We start from the raw sequence: 18845 nt of genomic DNA, 5'->3' as shown, positions 1-18845 counted from the left end.
TTTAATATATTTATATAATATAAATAATATATATTTATATATTTAATATATATATTTAATTTAATATGTATTTTTAATTTAATATATATTTTAATATATCTATTATATATATATATTTTTTTAACTTATTTAAAAGACAGAGAAAGAATGGGCATACCAGGGCTTCTAGCCAGTACAAATGAATCTCAGATTTATGTGCTACTTTGTATATCTGGCTTTACATAGGTACTAGGGAATCAAACCTGGGTCCTTTGACTTTGTAGGCAAGCACCTTAACTGCTAAGCCATCTTTCCAGCCCAAACATTTATCATTTCTGTGTGATAACATTAGTAAGCCTATGTTCTAGTTATCTTGAAATATAAATTTTTGTCAACTAGAGTTGCTCTAGTATGTAGTATATCACTAAAATGTATTACTTTTATCTAACTCTAATATATTTATTTATACTGTATATGAACAGTTCATTCCTTTTTATTCTGATGTATGAAAACACCAGTGTTACTTATTCATCCCTGCATTGATGGACATTAAGGTTGTTTTGTGCTAAGAAGGTTATTGTGAATAAAGTTGAAACTTCATGATTTGTCATGTATTGTCAGAGATTCAAGTATTCTTACTTGGAAAAAAACCGCAGTATAATGTATATGGAGAAGTGAAATGGTTTCCACTTAAAGAAAGAAATACAGAAAAACTAAAATAGAGGATGAGTAGTTTGGAATGGAAAAGGCCAATGAGCAGGTATATAACTGGACCCTTTAAAAGATAAACTCTGGGCTGAAGAGATGGTTTAGTGTTTAAGGCACTTGCCTGAAAAGTTTAACAACCCTAGCTAGATTCCCCAATACCTGTGTAATGTCAGACCCACAAATTTGAGCATGCATCTGGACTTCATTTGCAGAGACTAGAGGCTCTAGTGTGCCCATTCTACCTGGCTGTCTCTCTTCTCTATTTATCTCTGCTTGCAAATAAATAAATAGTTTAAAGGGATCTGGAGCAATCGCTCAGTGGCTAAGGTGCTTGCCTGCAAACCCTCACAACCAGAGACATGAAACCAGAAGCACAATGTGGCACAAGTGTCTAGAGTTCATTTTCAGTGGCTGGAGGCCCTAGTGCACTCATTCTATCTTTTTCTCCTCTCTCTTCTCTCTTTCTGTTTGCAAATAAAACAAAATAAAAAAGATAAAACTTAACATGTCATTCTTTCTACTAATTAAAATTTTTATACACTGCTATAGGAAAAAGATCAGTGGCAGTTAATTCAAACCAATTATACACATATTGCATAAATCCCTGCATGTTAGACAACCTAAGAATAGAAAGACAACTGGTACAAGAATGATTAGAACAGGAATAAAAACCACAGTGATAACTACAACACTGTTGAACAAAATCTTAATTAAATATGAATAATTATTCCACACCTTGCTCAATTTGGAGACTTGACCTTTTTGTGACATTGGCATTGAATGATAACTATAAGAAAAATGCTGGCTACCCTCTTCTCCAAGGGCTGTAGGACCTTCACTGTGTGAACATGTTATACAGATGTTTAAAAACATTTGCTCAAAGTCTGCTTACCGTTACTAGAGAACATTAAAACTACAGGGGTTCTTTAAAATAAACACGTAAAATGCAAAAGAAAAAGAAATACCAAATAGTTTTTCTCCAATTTCTAAAGAGAATATTTCCTAAAACTATTTCCTCATAAATATTCCTCTGAAGCCTGAGGGATTACAATTGATGATCTCACTAATATAAACTCTATTTATATTTAAAGGAGTTTAAAATGCTTTTCTCAGAAGTATTCCTTCTCATTTTGCCATTAATTTTTGTTGTTGTTGTTGTTACAAGCCCACTATGGACAATTCATGTCACATAGTAAGGTAGATGTGAAGTTTGGACCATTTGATGCTTACACTCACAGAGCTTGAGCATTTTGTTGAGGAATAAAACAGATCCAAGAAAAACAACTGTAATGCAAGGCAGAACCTGATAGCTGAAAGAGGAAAATGAGAACAAACTTCAGGTGAAATTAAAGTAAGCATAAATTATTCCCATAGTTTTGAGAAGAAACACGATTTTTTTTTCACATAGTACTATTCCTCAGTTGGACCTTGAAAAACACATAGCATTTTACAGTTATAGCTGAAGGAATTTCTAGTGAAAGAAAAGTAGTACAGTAAAAAGAAAATCTTGAAAAAGCATAGGAGGTATTTGGGGGAATACAGATAAATAGATAGATAGATAGATAGATAGATAGATAGATAGATAGATAGATAGATAGATAGATTCAATTGTGATGTTTGGCAGTGGCAAAATGATATTAATATGAAAATAATGGATTTCAAGTATTTTCCTAAGAATTACTGTCTCATACCCAAATTTTCAAGACTTCCTTTTATACAAATAGCTATCTGCTAAAAGAATGATGTCATAAAATGTAGCCCCAAGACCTTCCACATCAACTTTCTATTTTAGGAGAACTGAAAAGAAAAATTGGATTACATAGAGGTTAAGGGACTACCCAGCCTCATATAGTGAATCATTGATACTTATGTTAGAGTTTATTACTTCATTTTAGGAGGAATAATTTGCCTCTTCCTCACATGCTCTTACTCCACAACCTACCAGTAAAACTCTACTCATTCATGACAAAATATATGTCAGTCCTCAAGCTGACCCAAGCTGTCTGCCATCAAGGAATAGGGTATGTCTCTGTAAGATGCTAATTGTTTCACACATGGACTCTCCCTTGGTTTCATCAGCTCCAGGGTTGGAACCAACTCCTGACCTGGCTCATTATTAACTAAGACAGTCAAAGCAGAGTGTGAACAAGAAAAGGAATTCATGAAAAGAACCAGTACATGAAATACATTAAACATAACTTTCTTAGATTTGACTCCCTCTAGAGTATGTTGAAGGAAAAGACTTCATTCAGTTATTTCTTCAATGCACATTTAAATATGATAAGTCATTGTTTCTTAACTGCTTCTGCTAAAAAAAAATCAACAGAAGAAAGGATAAATAAAATATTCAGTCTTTCATGATGGATAGAACTCAAATGTTCTTGTTGTTTAAACTCTGATTTACTTCTATCTCTAACTCACTCACATGTTGAAATAGAAGTCTCCAGAGTAAGATTATAATGACTGCCTGTGTGATTTAAAGTATTAAAATTCCAAATTCACAATAATAGACAGTTTTTTTTAACTTATTTAATGTGAGTTTAATAAATGTTATCAAATAAACCTATAATGAAGAATTTATTTCTACAATTTACATTTCACTAACTAATTCAATGAGAATCAGTTTTTCACATACATAATGAACACATACTCATTTGTAAATGTTATATGTTTCTTTATGCAAAGGTATGTACATATTACTTCCTCTCTAAAAAAGAATGCACAGAGACATACTTAATTATCACAAATTTTAACATTTGAAAATATTTAAGTCCTTTCATTTGCTTTGCATGTTCAATCTCAGGTAGACCTATTGAACATGAGAAGTTTCTCAATGTTACTGAAGCATCATGCACCATACATAATTATTACAGAAGCATGTTTACAACCTCCCACATAAGTAATACCCATGGCTAGGTTATCAAGGACAAAAGAGCATTTTGGCACTCCCATTGCATCAGGACACCTATAACTAAACACATACATACACACACCTAGAGATATATTTATTCATTTTAGTAAGTTCTTTATAGGGAACTTTGTTATTGTATGCTGACAGAATTATTTTAGTACAAACTCAACATTTACATAAATAAATGCAGATAATAAGAGAAGAAATTATAAAATCTTAGTGTGAATAACAGCTTAGCATTCAAGAATTCCCTTACCCTGTAAACATATTTCATTTTTGGCAAAATGATCATTTATGTCATTCTGTCTCAGTAATGTTCCTCCCAGTTTTTAAAAAAAAAAGTTCTTGTTTGGCTTGGATCTTTAGCTATTAGTTGATTAGTAAATTGCTTTGGCCTGTCTACTAATATTAATAATTAACTTGATTGATTAATATACATTAAGGGGGTAGAGCAAAGTCATGCTAGTGGGAAACTGTAACGGATTGGTTATTTATTTGAACACTATGGTGCATTAGGAGTTCATTTTGACCTCTTTGAATTCTGCATGGCAGGTAATTGTCCACTTTCTACAGAAATGAGGTCAGAAAATAGAAAGTCCAATTTTTTCACAATTTAGAAAGTATAGTGACTAATCTTTATAATATTTTATTGCATGGTCTTATGATTCCTCTCAACAACAATAGACCATTTCCCATTCCACAGGCTGGACTCACTTGACTTTGTGTTTATTTGAGTGACACTTGTTTGAAATGCTGGTGCTTCTTATCCTCCTGAGTCTCAGTCTGTGTCCTGGAGCCTCTGCTCTGGCACTTTTAGCACCTCATTAATTACCAACTGTAGCAAAGTCCTGCTGTTTTGCAATTTCCCTAACTTTGTCGGGAAATCACAAGCCCTTGCTAGAATGAGAAGGCAAGACAAGAGTCATCAGCCAAATGTTCAGCTTGAGTACCTATTACAAAGCCAAAATATTGTGGGCTCAAGTAATTTCTCTAGACATTCACACTAGATAAGATAAATCATTATACCTCTTAAATTCTTTTAAGTTTAGCTGTTGCATTTGTTTTCCACTAACTACTATTCAGAGCTGAATGATCATCAAAGTTATGCCTGGGCGTTTGGAATGAAACAGAATAGATTTTTCTGGTCTCCATAGATAAGATTACAGGGGTATCCCAGAGCACAATATCCATAGACATCAGGGTACTCTAAACTTTTCTAGCATTTTCTGTTTCAGCCTCCCATTTGGATCTGGATCTTGGCTCTGTCTGTTGCTGTGTACTTTTCATACACATAAACCCTGACCTCCCATCAGAAAAGAAAACCATACCCTTCAGAAGCAGGAGACATGTTCTTGAATTTTTTCCATCTGCAACACCTAGCAAAGGGCTCCACATATTAGTATATACTTAAATTATTATTATTAAATTATTATATGCTTAAAATGTATGGCATTCTATTACAAAATGCAAATAAACTATAAAATTTTAGTAATCAACATTTGGTCTTGAAAAGAACAAATTTTTTTATGTGACAACACCATTATATGAAGAAACTATCTGTCAAGCCACCTGGGTATCCTTTGACAAGGGACAGACATATTAAACAGAAACAGTCATTTCAAATTCATCTTTGTCTTATAAATGTCTTATAAATTGCCTTTGCAAGTGCATATTCCTGAAATCAATATTCTTCAGTATTGAGGATCATATAGAATTAAAATAAATCCACAGGCTAGCTTTCACAGTCTGAAGAACATGTCCTTTCATAATTAATCATGAGACTCAGTTAATCATTCTGATTAGCTCTCTTCCACCCAAAGACTGGTTATCTTCTCTGAAATGGACTCTTTCACAGTCCCTCCCCAGGCAAGGAGATTGAGATGTTATTGAGAGTCATCCAGTGGTTCTTGATAATGACAAAGGGACACGGGCTGATTGAAGATCCACCTTCTCCTCTGCTGCTTCCTATCAGATAACTTGGGATCTATATCTCACCTCACATTCTCTCCCTTAAGTGTTTTGCTCCTGGCCTTTTGTCATCTGATGAAGGCTGTGTGGACAGAGACAAAAATATCCCCCACCATGGTCACAAGATGGGAGCAAGCTAAGTGTTAAATACGCAGAGGAACAGCTTTTTCTGGGGTCTCTGATTTGAGATTCAGAAGATATGCAAGGCAGACTCTGAAATCTTTTCCTTTATAGGGATAGTTAGATGATTATTAGCTTTAGGTCCATTATAGAATGAATACAACAGTGAATCTCAACTGGAGGCACACTAGAATGTCTTGGGGAATGGTTAAATCACACAGGTACCCATTCGCCATTCACCAGCCCATCCTTTATGTTTTAAAATGCTCTCAGATGATTAAATCAGGAAGCAGTTTCTTTAAGGCATATACAAATTATGTGAGAAAATGGTAAAAATGACTGTGTGCATTGTGACTTCATTCTGAGGTTGAGGCCAAAAGCTGCAACTCTAGTATGATATGATTCTAATAATTCTGAAAGTCAGTCCTTACTGGCATGATCTGAGGACCACCTATAGAAATTATTATACTGAGGATACTTGGGAATGGGACTAGAACTTAAGCTACTTCCTTCCTTGCCCTCATTTTCAATAACACCACACACACAACACACACACACACACACACAATTTATATACATCTTACATTTTAAGAATGAGAAAGATTTCCAGTATGAAAGAGAAGGTTGAGAATAACTTGCTAACCTACATAATAGGCAATGAATAGGCAAATGAATGAAATGAAGTGCCATAGCACTTTGCTCAAACCTGGGACATGAGCTCTCAGGAACTGCTGGACATTCTGAAAGGGCTATGAAAATGGTCATTCAGTTAGGTGAGAGGAAGAATTGCTGTATAAATCTTCCCTTGAAGAGTCATATGTTCAACATCTGACCTACCCTTTTCCCATATTGTCTTCAGATTTAGACTGAATTTGATGCGAAGCCTGACTTACCATCAGGTCTTTAGAGATAGGCTCCTTAATTGAGTGGACCAAGTTTTCTCTTTTCTTTACAGTTGAACAGTAACTTCTCTCCAGTCATAAGAATGTTAATGCAGAATATTTTTATTTTTTTGTGAAGCCTTCCTCAAGAATAAATTATGAATGCCTGAAAACCAGTGTTCTTCATTTCTTTAGTGTCATTCTCACTATATTTAATATATTTATGCTTATTATTCACTTAATAGTAGGCATTCACTATACTCAGTGGTTGGCAGTGTGGAAGTATAATCCAAGTGACTTTTATTCATTGCAGTAAGTTAAAAATAAGTGAATAAATTTAGCAGTACAAAAATAAATAATACATAAACACAATGCTTTATTTATTTGAGTAGGTTATTTTTTTCCCTTAAGTACAACTGAAAAATAAAAACAGGATCAGTTTGTACAGCAAATTCATATGGAATTCTTTAGTTATAAAAACAAATAGGGGTTTCAGTTACCAAAGTAAATGCAAAAATGTCTTCTTTCAATTAGATTCAGAATTCACCTGATCCTAGATTCTGCAAATAAGTACTATACAAAAGCAGTGAATATTTATTAAAAAGACTAGAAGTAAAATATTTAGTCAAAGGAAACAGATAAATTCTTGGTTGTTTTGCACCTGATGAGGATTTCTTAGCTTGAAACAAAAATGAGGACCAATAGCAATGCAAAAAAAAAAAAAAAAAAAAAAAAAAAAAAAAAAAACCCACATGTATTCAAGTAATGGTAAAGCAATGGGAATAAATGTGTGAATTGTTTAATGAGTTAACTCTTTTCAGACAGCAGGCACAAGGAACAAGGAGATAAACTTCTAAAGTAGAGTGAGTGACAGTGTTCAGAATCCTGGTCTGGTAAACAGCATTCCAGAAGTAAAGGGGATCTTATTCTTAACCTCCCAAGGAAAAGGTTGAATGAATCATTTAATCTGTTAGGTGTCTGTTTACTCATTCTCATTCAAAAGAAGTCATATTATACTACATGATTACTGTAAGTATTCTAATTACAGAGTCTGTGAATTTTGTGAATCAGATGAAACTGATGTCCTAAGGATCAGAAGATTTGTGGGTTTCTGGGCAGATTCCAGTTTGTTTTGAAATTTCAATTCATGGCATAAGCCTTTTCCTGGCATGATTTGTCATTTGAGGGAAATTAACTTGATGTTTTACTTTTAAGAAATTCTCAAGGAGAATTGAGATTTCCCTCCCCAAAGGTCCTTAAAAGTACCATGCATTTTAGTCTCTCCAAGATGCTTTAAATGTTCTCCTACCTCGAGTTGCAAGCAAGTTCCCTATTGTCTTCCAGTTCCCATGGATCCTCAGAGACTCCACAGAGACTGTCTGAAGGATCCAGAAGCCGTCTGGAACTTGGTGATGTTGAGTTCCAAGGCCACATCAATGCTGTGCACTGCAGCACCAGACTGACATACTTGGCATGTGGGAAAGATTAGGTTAATTTATTTCTCAAGAATTCCAAGTTCTCTAAAATTCATGTGTCTCAACTTGGCATTACAGGTAATTGCTACAGTTTGCATGGGCTTTGTTCACCAAAGATACTATAGAAGTGGGGATCTATTGACAGATCACTGGAGCACTACCCTTGGAAGAGACTAAGGTAGGCCTTATGGGATCCTCCTAAGTTTTCCTAATGGTGGCTTTAGGTTGCTATAAGATTAAACCTAGTCCCCTATTCACTCTAGCAATGTGCTCTCTCCCTTTTGTCTATTCCTCTGTGAGGAGAACTAATGCTGTATTATAAGGAAAGCAAACCTCTTTATAATAAAGTCTAATGTATTTCATTATAGCAGTGAAAACCAGAGACCACATAACATCATTCTTTAACAACAGACAGCACTTGGGAAGTTGAGACAAGAGGATCAGGTGTTCTAGTTCAACCTTGGATAATAAGTTTGAAGCCTGCCTGGGCAACATAAGACCCTGTCTCAAATATAAAAATCAAAACTACATATACATATATGTACAAAATATAACAAACATCAAAGAAAAGGATCCATTTAACTTTTAAATAGCTCGTAATTCAGCAATAGTGAATCTATTTTATTTCAGTGCCCATTAAAAATAAAGAGCTATTGAATTTATAAATGGTCCATTATTTCTCAGTTTTGTATTTTGATAGACATTTTCATATTTTAATGTCTTATTCACACCCCTTACACACACACACACACACACACACACACACACACACATATATATATATTGGTTTTTTGAGGTAGGGTGTCACTCTAGCCCAGACAGACCTGGAATTCACTATGTATTCCCAGACTGGCTTCGAACCCACAGTGGTGCTCCTACCTCTGCCTCCCAAGTGCTGGGATTAAAAGTGTGTCACCATGCCCGACCACACACATATTTTAATTTATATATGTTAGGGCCTAGTCTGAGTGAGCAACTCAAAGAATCAGGGAGACCTCAATGTTCCAAGGACCCATAGTTGTGCTCATGCCAGCATAGGTACCAGGGGATAGGGAACACAGGCAGATCCCTCTGCTCACTCTGGTCGTCATTCATCTGATGAGAGCTTCATTTAGCTATGTGTTTCCATGAAAAGCCTTCAAGGTTTTATCTTTACATAAGGAATGTTTTTTGCTCTCATTCCCTCCCATGTTTATATTCCATGCCTAAAGGAGTGGCAAGAAACACAACCTCTGCACAAGTGCAGAAGACTGTGAGGAGACAGTGTTCCCCAGCCCAGTGCCTGCTCTAGAATGACCAACAGGGCAGAACATGGCAGGCAGACTCCCTTTGGCCACTTCCCACCCATACTTAAATGCTAAAGGGAATGTGTCTGCCTGACCCCCATCAAACCATGAGCTTGAAAAATTGTATCAATTCCCACCAGCCCAAGGATGGATGTTAGTTCATCTTTTTGACATTTGATTGTAAAGTTCTGTTTCAGTTACTTTCGTGTTGCTGGCATAAAGCAAATGACCAAAAGCAGTTTATGGGAGGAAAGATTTTTATGTTGGTAGACAGTCTCAAGGGGAAGCTCTGTGATAGCAAGAGAAAGCATGTCATGAGCATAGATTGGACATCACCTCCTTCTCACAGCAGGTAGAAAACAGGAGCAGGAAAATGAGCATAACTCTGGCAAGAGAGAACAGGCTCTGACATCCCTAAGCGTGCTACTGAATTTTCTTCTACAAAACTCCACTTCCCAACTTGCCACAGGCTGGGGAAAAAACAGTTGGAACACATGAGTTTATAGTGGACACCTGATTCAAACCACTCCCAGTTCCTTGTTGACATTTTATATAAGGATCTAAGTGGCGACGAGTAATTCCACTACCTGTGTAAGAAAAATGGAAATGAATGATTCGCCATCGAGACGTTTGAGTCTGACTACATCTTCACTACATCCTCACTCTCCTCCAGTTTTAGAAAGGGAATCTACTGCTACTTTATGGACAAAGGATGTCATTTTCAGTAATTATTCCTCACTGCTCTGCAGTTTTCAGTGAAATTTTATATTTAAACTCACATTGTTGCTTTTATATATACAAAGGAAATTTGACCTTTGAAATTTCTTACTTGTGTGGTGTGATAAATGTGTTTGTGAGGGGTGCATGCATGCCATAGCATGCACATGGAGGTCAGCATACTGTTCCTGGTGTCACTTGTCACCTTCTACCCTGTTTGGTGCAGGGTCTCCCTCTCTAGTTGTTTCCCTTGCTAGCTCACCAGCCAGCCTTAGGGATATTCTCCTCTCTCTGACCCCCTTCTCACAAGGCAAGCACTTTATCCCTTATGCCACTGCCTCAGCCTGAAATCTCAAGTCTCTCAGTAAGTCCTTAGCAAGATTATTCTTACTAGGAATTTAAAGAAGGCAGCTTTAAAACTTGGACAAAATGAAATTTCAGTCTAGGTGACAACTGTCCCCTCCTTTAAAAATAAATGGCCTTGATTAGGTGGTGAGAGCAATCACAGGGCAATATAATTTTCAGGAAGTAAAAACACATCTGCTTAACATTTTCAAAACTACTATCTTTAGAGGCTGGAGAGATGGCTTATGGGTTAAAGTGCTTGCCTATAAAGCCCAAGGACTCGTATGCAATCTCTCTTCAAATCCCACATAAGCCAGACACACAAAGGTGAGGCAAGCCCAAGGTCACACATGCCCACTAGGTGGCACAAGCATCTGGAGTTCTATTGCAGTGGCTGATGCTAAGACATGCCAATTCTCTGTCTCTCTCTAAAAATTAAATTTAAGTCTTTTGCGTTTTTTTTTTTTTGGTAAAAAAAAAAAAGCTACTATCTTTAGGTTAAGCAATGTATCAGAATAAGCTTCAAGGTTGCAAAGTAAAGTATTTCTCATTAGGTGGGCCAATTCCTATGTTAGAATATGCCATCAGTACTAGTATCCAATCAGACATATCTGTGTCTCTACTGAGGGCTTCACTTGGAAATTCTCCCAGGGAGTCATTTATAAGTTGATCATGACAGGGAAAATACATTCATACACTCCTTAGTAACAACTAGCCATATCAGTAGCAATAGCAATAATAATGTTGATACCAAATACTTTAAAAAAGTGGTTGAGAAACAAAAACAATGACATGCCATGCTTTATTTTGTATCCTGGTACTCATTTCCTTTCACCTTCATATGCATTCTGAATAATTTTTCTTCTTTCCAATCTCACAGGACATGCTAACCCTCAGATGTATCTGCCAGAGGTTTTAAATCATTTTACAACAACCTACTGAGTAATTTTTTTCCCCATTTCCACTTATATTTAGAAAAATTCAATAAAGTTGAAAATTTAATTTATTCATTAATGCTCCACCAGGCTGTCTCTAAAACCTAAAATTTACCCTTGGACACTAGCATCTCTTCTGTTGCTTTTTTTTTTTTTTTCATTCTTCTTTCCATAATCAAGATTGAACCTATGGCCTTGCATATGCTAAGTTTTCTACTACAAAGACACCTACTCAACCCTGATTTTTCTTTTTTACAGTCTTTGTGCCTGTGCTCATTTTTCTACCTCTAATATTCACTATCCTTACTAGAAGCAGGTCTCTCATATAATCACATTTGATAATTCCCTACACAGTTTAAACCTTCTTGCCCTGCCAAATGTCAAAGATTTGTTCAGAAGAAAAATAAGTTGAACGTACCTCACTTGTCTTTAAGTTTCTTAGAAAACTTAAACTTGTTTTTGAAAAAAATGTTTGTGTTTATGATGCATATATGTGTGTCATTGTGTGAATGTTCATGCCATGGCACACATGTAGAGACCAGAGGACAACTGTGGTATTGGTTCTCACTAAGCACCTTCTTTGTGGCAGGCTCTCTTGTTCTCTCCTGTTACATTGCTCATGGCTTCATTTGTGGGGCTAGTTGGCATGCAAACTTTTGAGTGAGTCTAGTGTCTCTGCCTCCTTTTCATAGGCCCATTGAATTACAGATACTACAGTGTCTGGCTTTAAGTGGGTTCTGGGGATCCAAACTCAGATACTCATGCTTGAGTGGCAAATACTTTATCCACAAGGTCATTTCTCTAGTTCTAGGATAAATTTTATGTTCTGATGATTTTTAAGTACTTTCAGCAATAAAAAAAAAATTAAAATAAAAATGTATATGCACTCACACATCACACAAAAGGAAAACCAAGCAATTCATATAATTAATTTGGGGAGAAATCCTCAAGATATTACCTACTAGAAACTAGCCCAAGCTTGTGTATAAATATAATATGAGTCTCAGTTTATTCCTGCTGCTAACAAAATACCTTAGCTTTGGTCATTTATAAACAATAGCACTTGATTGCACATAGTTCTGGAGTCAAGTCCAAATTAAGAAGTCAGAAGAGTGGGTATCTGGTGATTGTTTGTTCAAAAATGGCACTTTCTTACCAAGTCCTTACCTGGTCCATCTTGTATAGGGCACTAATCCAATTTATGAAGGCAGCACCTCATGACATAAGCTTCTCCCAAAAGGCCCCACTTCAATTACTATTATTGAAGATTAGGTTTCCGCATACCCAAGCTTTAAGACCATTTAATTTCTGATGCTATAACAGAGTACCTGAACCTGGGGAATTTATAAAAATTTACTTTGGGTCATAGTTCTCTAAGTAAAACACCATAGCTCTGTCATTTTTTATTTCTTTTTGGCTTCTGTTGAATGCCTCATGCTGTAGCACACTGTGGTGGAAAACCCACAAGGGAATGTAGGCACGAAAAGAAAAAACACACATATTATTGAGTCCAATGACAGAGGACAGGACCGCCTTGTAACAACTCTCACAATAACCAACCCACTGTTGTGGGATTTATAGTAATATCTTTATGCATCTGGATTCCCCCAAGATGTAATTATCTCTTGAGGATCCCACCACTTCTCAATACCACTATATTGAGTACCACATGTCTTACACATGAATTTTGGGTAACATATTCAAACCATAGAAGGATTAATTCTTCTTAAACATAGAAGATACCATATTACATGCAATTTTCAATGTTACTTTTAAAAATGTTCATTATTATGGTGACAATAATGAAAGCTCACCATATGGCCATGCGAAAGTAACATGTCACTCTCAAGGAAGACAAAGAATCAATTAACCCCAAGGGAATGAATTCACTGGCTTATGAACCTCCTTTCCTCAGTCCTTGAGGCAAATCTTTAGTGTATGCAAAATTATACCTTAGTTCATTAAATCTCAGGGTGATGAAATTGAAAGTATATGTTTCTGTGGACTAAAATACTGTCTGGTCATAAACTTCTAGGAAGGTCCAGGCAAGTTTCTATGATACATACAAAAATAACTCTTGAGATAAAAAGAAAGGAGAAAAAAAGGGAGGCTCTAAGTTGCCTTCTATGAAGGAAATTCTCATGACTTCTCCAAGATGAAGCTACCCCAGATTTTTCTATGAGTTTCAAACCATAATTTCTTTTGCTTTTGAATATAAAGTCAAAAAATAGGCAAAGTGGAACTCTGTATTTCTTTATTATAATATTTCAAGTCTAGAACTGGGACTCAATTCAGGGAAAGAACTCATCTAGGACATGAACACTCTACAGGTGGTGAGATGGGGGATATAGTTAACCCCACTTTCATCTTTTGTGTTTCGGCTCAGTGTCAAATTTTCTGACTGGTCAAAAAATTTGAGATCCTGAGGCATTCATTAGGCTCTGTGGTGGATGAAAGATAGCCAACAACTTACAGCTTCTTATATCAAAGATAGGGTCTATTGAATTAAGCTTGGAATCTAGGCTGGTCCTATAACTTTCACCAATAAAATGTAGTAGAAGTAACAGTGGAGAACTTCTGAGGGGCCTTGAAACTTCTGCTCTTACTGGTCTGAAAACTAGATAGCCACATACTCAGAAGATGAAAGGATGCTTTTGAAGAGGAGCTTGGCATCTCTCACATCTCAGTTGACATAACAGCTGAGCATTGCGAATGAGGGGCCCAATAGAGATCAATGGATATACAGTCCATGCACAAAGCATGGGAAGCCATCAATAGTTATCATTTTTAGTTTAGGTATAGCTTGTTATATATAGAAATACATAAGTCAGACAAACTCCCTGGGAAAAAAAAATATTTTGTGTTCTCTCTCATCTTGCCAAATATTTCTTCCTGAAGCAATGCTACCTATAAACACAGAATACCACCTGCCAAATTGGAAAAAGTTGCAAGTAGATTTGCATCCAAATATCATAACCATAAGCCAACCAGAGAGTTTTCTATCAATCCCCATAAACCAATGCAAAATTAAAACATTCTTCTAGGAAGAAAATATTATATAGAGGAAAAGGAGAGAAGGCAAGCATTAATCAGTCCTTATCACTAATGAGACCAAGGGTTGGGTTGCATTCTGGAACTTCTGGAATGCAGAGGACTGGAAAACCAAATGGAAGAGACTCAGCAGGTCAGACCTGTGATAAGGCTGAATGCACAAATCCCTAGGGAGAACATATCCTGAAGAACACAAGGAGGTATGGAGAGAAGTGGGACAAAATAGGAGCAGTTAGACACCCAGGAAAGCCAACCCCTCTTTCTTTCCCATTACTTTAAATCTCCCTAAACACTTATAGAAAGTAAGGGGAATGAAATGTCATTTTCTCACATAAGAGGACTCTGATCACAGTGTAGCTACAGTAAACTGGTCAAATCATTAACTGGTATAGACCCCCACACAAGTATCAGCCATTAACAGTCCTCCCACACAGTAAACACAACCACAATGAATTGCGGGAGGAGGAGGAGGTCTGATAACACTATTGGAGTATGAATGCCTCCCTCACAAGTAGTCAACCAGCTGCGACCACTGACCTCCACAGAACAGGAGGAAAGAAGAACCCACCCACCCCCAATCTCGGAATCAGAGCAGCTGGGACCCAAAGCAGGATTCTTCTCTCATTCACATAATACTCATCACAAATGCTTTTGACACTAGGCAGATGTTAATCTCCTTCCTCATCACTCCCAGATATTGTTCCTTTATCCTCTTTCTCCTGGTCCCACAACACACTAAATAACTCTTGTCATAGTGCTTATCACATACAAGCTTTAATGATTTATTTATCTGCCTCCTCTGTGGATGATATTCTCCTTTATGAAAGGGTCCTGTTCTTTTCAGCTATGTGTCTCTAGTATTTAGCATGGTGTTAAAGAAAAGTTCACTGAGTATTGGAAGGAAAGTAGCCACTTGACCAAAAGTAGCTATGCAAATGTATCAGCAGGAACAATTGAAGAAATGATAGCTAAGTGTGTGGTAGAGAGAAATTATTGTTCTGTTTTATAAATGTTTTATTTGTGTGTTTGTGTGTGTGTGTGTGTGTGTGTGTGTGTGTGTGTGTGTGTGTATGCACTGGGACCTCTTGTCACTGCAAATGAAAACCAGAAACATTTTGCATTCAGTTTACATGGGTGGCTTGTGAATTGAACCTGGGCCAGAAGGCTTTCAAGCAAGCACCTTTAACCTTTGTACCATCTTCCCAGTCCCTTGTTGTTTTTAAAGACAAGCTTCCTAAAACTTGTTTTGGAGAATGCCTTTATGTACCTTAATTTGCCATTGAATTACCATCATCAGGTATGACATTGCTTTTAACTGGAACCCCAATACACAACCCACAAAGTCATCCCTTCAGTATTCTTGCCTTAAAGGCTATGGAAAAGACAAAATAAAAACAATGCTTACCCAACATCACTCACAGAAGACACTTTTTCAAATATTTTTGAGATGAGTAGATAGATGGATGATTGACCTTAATTGCCATAATCTCCAATAAGGTGTCCTTTCTCACCTGTGGACTAGTCCAGACTCACTTGTGACCTAGCAGGAAAAAATAAAGAAAAACACCTTGGTCAAAACATACCTCAAAATTAGCATCAGCTTTCACTTCTAATACGGCTGTTTCCTGACTGCCTTGCTCTTTCTCTTCCTGTTTGTCTCCTTGTTTTTGATGCCTGGCTATCACTTTGAACATGAACTTTGCTTTGCTGTTTTGCCATTGTGATTCTAGTTATTCTCTCTGGTTTAGCCAATGGTCCAGCTCTCATGTCTGTTGTGTACACACTTCCTTGCTTTATATGACTTCCTTCCTACCATGGCTACCCCTTACTCCTCTTCCCAAGTCAGTGTTAATAAATGTATGTTTCTCAGGAAAGATGGAATGACAGGAAAGTAAAATCACTTTTTAAATCAGGTAACCTGGTTTCAAATTTCATCTCTGAAAATCTTGTCATTTAGAACAGGAACTGCCCAAAGATACTGCCATATATATATAATTTTTTTTTTTTAATGGCAGGGCATAGCAGGCTCACACCTTTAATCCCAGCATTTGGGAGGCAGAAGTAGGAGGATTGCCTTGAGTTTGAGGCCACCCTGAGAATACAGAGTGAATTCCAGTTCAGCCTAGACTAGAGTGAAACCCTACCTCGGAGAAAAAAAAAAAAATTGAAGCCAGGCATGGTGGCACATGCCTTTAATCACAGCTCTAAGGGGACAGAGATAGGAGGATCACCATAAGAGCAAGGCCACCCTGAGACCACATAGTGAATTTCAGGACAGCCTGGACTAGAGAGAGATCCTATGTCCAAATAAAAACAAAGGCCAGAAAGAGTAAAACAAAAGTCCAGACAAGGTAAAAGGCACCCAAAAGAGATGCTGAGTCATGCACAGATCAGGAATTATGGGAAACCATTTCCACTGTGCAGCTCAGAGTTAAGGGAAGGGGTAAGTAAAAGTATTGAGGTCTTTTTGAGAGCTAATCAGAGCCATAGAAAACATGCTGCACACATATATGTGCGCATACACACACACACAAATACATATACATGCACACATAGACACACAGACACAAATACACACACACACACACACACACACACACACCAATGCAGCCATTTTCAGGATGAAGCCCAACACAGGATGGGAGCATAGCAGTCTTGTCTCCCATACTCTGATTTTCTGCAAGTCTAACTTAGCTGAATTGACTGGCAACCAGTGGTAAGGAGCTCTGAGGCTTTAGTCCAGGGAAATCATCGTTCTATGACAGAAAAAATAGATCTTGAGCTAATATTATATAATATATATACACATATATATATATTATATATATATTATTTATATATATGTATGTCTCTATCTCTCTATATATAATATGTATATATTATTTATATATATATATATACATGAAACCTTCTACATAAATTTGGGGCAAGTGATCAAGTGATTTCACTTTCTCACTCCAGTTGTCTTATCTATGACACAGTGTGCTACAGGGCTAGTTCAAGATAATAAATATCACTGCAAATGCAAAACTTTTAAATATCTTATTAACTTATTAATATCTAACTTATTAATATCATCTCTCAGGTAGCAATCTATATCTCATAATGCTTTTAAGTCTTTTTTTTTTTTTTTTTGGTTTTTCGAGGTAGGGTCTCTCTCTAGCTCAGGCTGACCTGGAATTCACTATGGAGTCTCAGGGTGGCCTCGAACTCACGGTTATCCTTCTACCTCTGCCTCCCAAGTGTTGGGATTAAAGGCATATGCCACCATGCCCGGTTGCTTTTAAGTCTTGATAATAACTCCTCAAACCTAATACTGTGCAGTCACTAGAGGTATACTATTGACCAGAAATGTGTTTAAAGACAAAAGTCACATGTATAGAAATCTTTATTTTTAAAAAAGATAAGAATAGGAAAAAATTGAAAGTCACCTTTATTTCTAACATTTGTTTTGAAAACATAAAAGTGACATGGAATTTTAAAAAATGGCTCTTCCTCAACAAGGTCCATGTTCTTCCTCACTTATGATTCTGAAGCAAAACTGGAATCAATTGGTATCCCCATGATGTGAAGTTTCCACTAGTGTATCTAAGAGTATTTCCCCAGCTTACAGTCTAAAATTTGTAACTCCTTGTTATTCTGAAGTCTATAGACATCTAGGTAGGTTCAACTAGTTCTAGAATTTTTTTTCGCTGGGCCAGAGTCATCTAGGATTCTTATAATGGGTTAGGCATTTCCAGAAAATAAACTCACTTGAAAGCAGATTTCTAAATTTGGACCTATTCAATTAAACACACTATGTAAGTGAAATGCTGTGGTGTCACACAACTAGAAATAGCTTTGACATTTTCAATTACAAGTCTGCCTTTCTTTTTAGAGATATTGCCATTATTTTCTGAGTTAACAGGAATTCTGAAAACCAAATTTCCTCATGTTTACCATGAAAAAAGAAACCTAAAACACAATAAAATTCTAGAACAAACACTAACCTTGGTATTATTACTTAACCGGTCCCTCCTTAGTACAACATATAGACTGCATGATAAAGCTCTCTAATCAAGCAAAACTTTAGGAAGGATTAAATTTTTCATAGTGAATTTTTATAGTGAATCATACTGGATTTTCATTTCAGTGATGATTCCAGCAATTAGCTGATTTGTGAAAGAAACAAGACTTAAAATGCAAGCATACCAGCTAGTGTTCAACACAGTTTTAATAAATTCCCCATAAGTTTATCTAGGAAGAAGAACATTCTTGCTTGTTGACAGGCAATAATCCATTATGGGTTTTGATTTTCTCACTTTCTTAATTCTACGTAGCATTGATTCACTTTTTGAGAGAGAGAGAGAGAGAGAGAGAGAGAGAGAGAGAGAGAGAGAGTTGACACACAAGGGCCTCTAGCCACTGCAATGAACTCCTGATACTGAACCACCCTGTGTATGTGTGATCTTGTGCATGCATCACCTTGT

At 36.4% G+C, this 18845-nt stretch overlaps 1 long non-coding RNA gene across 1 annotated transcript in view; it reads right to left on the bottom strand.

Moving 5' to 3' along the window:
• LOC123463394 overlaps nucleotides 1–18845 on the bottom strand; it is a 44668-nt gene that overhangs the window by 24507 nt on the left and 1316 nt on the right. Inside the window, exon 2 of the long non-coding RNA XR_006638910.1 lies at nucleotides 15782–15916. This is a non-coding gene — a long non-coding RNA (uncharacterized LOC123463394). The remainder of the gene's footprint in view (nucleotides 1–15781; nucleotides 15917–18845) is intronic.

This window comes from Jaculus jaculus, chromosome 9, assembly GCF_020740685.1.
Source record: "Jaculus jaculus isolate mJacJac1 chromosome 9, mJacJac1.mat.Y.cur, whole genome shotgun sequence".
Classification (NCBI taxonomy): domain Eukaryota; kingdom Metazoa; phylum Chordata; class Mammalia; order Rodentia; family Dipodidae; genus Jaculus; species Jaculus jaculus.
This window is presented reverse-complemented; position numbering and strand designations above follow the sequence as displayed.